We start from the raw sequence: 2003 nt of genomic DNA, 5'->3' as shown, positions 1-2003 counted from the left end.
GGATGAAGGAAGGTAGGGAGTTTTTTCCTTACTATCCTTTTTTCTTTGCCTAAAAAGGCAACCTCCCTCCTTCCGTCTTTCCTCCCTCCCTCCTTCCTTAAAGAGGAAGGAAAGGAGGGAGGAAGGAAGGAAGGAAAGGAGGGAGGGAGGAAGGATGGAAGGAAGTGAGGAAAGAAAGTATAGAAGGAGGTGGAAGAACGAAGGAAAAATTAAAGAAAGAGGAAGGAAGGAAGGAACGGAGGAAGGTAGGGAGTTTTTTTTCTTACTATCCTTTTTCTTTGCCTAAAAAGTGAGTTGTTGAAAACCCTCAAATCAAATTTAAAACATCTCAAATGTTACATCAACTGTTTGTGGCTCGTTTTAAAAGTTGATATCTTTCCCCCCGATGGTGCTGAGAAAGACAGACAGGAAGTTATTTCCAAGAACGATTCCAGGAAAGATCGATGTGAATTTGGTGCCAATAGGAAAAATAGGAATTTCTTCCCTCCTTCCTCCCTTACTCCTTCCTCCTTTCCTCTCTTCCTTCCCTCCTTTCCTTCCTTCTTCCCTTCCTCCCTTCTTCTTTCCTCCCTCCCTCCTTCCTTCCTCCCTTCCCTTCCTTCCTTTCCCTTCTTCCTTCCTTCCTCCCTTCCTTCCTTCTTTCCTCCCTCCCTCCTTCCTTCCTTATTCCTTCCTCCCTTCCTTCCTTCCTTCTTTCCTCCCTCCCTCCTTCTCTCCTTCCTTATTCCTTCCTCCCTTCTTCTTTCCTCCCTCCCTCCTTCCATAAAGAGGAAGGAAGGAAGGAAGGAAAGGAGTAAGGAGGGGAGGGAGGGAGGAAGTATAGAAGGAGGTGAAGAACGAAGGAAAAATTAAAGGAAGGAAGGAAGGAAGGAAAGGAGTAAAGAGGGAGGAAGGAAGGAAAAGAGTGAGGAAGGAAGGAAGGAGGGAAGAAAGGATGAAGGAAGGTAGGGAGTTGTTTCCTGTATAACTAAAAAAATCTCAAATGTTTACATCAACTTGTTCGTCGGCTCGTTTTAAATATCTTTCCCCCAATGGTGCTGATAGGAATTTATTCTCTCTTTATTCTCTTTCCTCCCTTCCTTTCCCTTCTTCCTTCCCTCCTTTCCTTCCTTCCTTCCTCCCTCCCTCCTTCTCTCTTTCCTCCCTCCCTCCTTTCCCCTCTTCCTTCCTTCCTTTCCTCCCTTCCTTCCTTCCTTCCTCCCTCCCCTCCCTCCCTCCCCTCCCCCTTTCCTTCTTTCCTTCCTCCCTTCCTTCCTTCCTTCCTCCCTCCCTCCCTCCCCCTTTTCCTTCTTTCCTTCCTTCCCTCCTTTCCTTCCTTCCTCCCTCCCTCCCTCCCTCCCTTCCTCCCTTCCTTCCTTGACTCGAGGACAACAGGAGGGTTAAGACTCATCTGGTCTGCAGTAAACTGACTAAAATAATAATTTATTCAGGCAATCATTTAAAAATCCAAAAAGTATCCAAATTGAATTATTTCTATTTTTCTTATTTATTTCATTTCTCGGTTCTTTCCGGGAAGCAGCTTGGAAATGATTCAGTGAGCATAATGTGACCTGACAGTAGCAGTATAGTGTATAATGTGTCACACAAATATATATATAAGTCAGACTTGCCCCAAAAACAAATGTAGCACTGTTTCAGTCGGTATGTGAAATAACTTGCAGTGAGTTTCCGATATGCAATATTTTATTTTCCCAGGAGGCTGAACAGAGAAAAATGATTTTGAGTTTAAGGCTTTTTTTTTAAATGTTAACCCTCCTTTTTTCCTCGAATCAAGGAAGGAAGAAGGAAGGAAAGGAGGGAGGGAAGGAAGGATGCAAGGAAGGTAGGAGGAAAGGAAGGAGGGAGGAAGGAAAGGATGAAGGAGGGAGGAAAGGATGAAGGAAAGGAGGAAGGAGGGAGAGATAGGAGTAAAGAGGGAGGAAGGAAGGAAGGGAGGAAGGTATGGGGGAGGAAGAAAGATAAGGAGGGAAGAAGGAATGAAAGAAGGAAGGGAGGAAAGAGAA

The sequence above is a fragment of the Scomber japonicus genome, chromosome 15 (assembly GCF_027409825.1).
Source record: "Scomber japonicus isolate fScoJap1 chromosome 15, fScoJap1.pri, whole genome shotgun sequence".
In the NCBI taxonomy this organism is placed as follows: domain Eukaryota; kingdom Metazoa; phylum Chordata; class Actinopteri; order Scombriformes; family Scombridae; genus Scomber; species Scomber japonicus.
Note: the sequence above shows the minus strand (reverse complement) of the source record.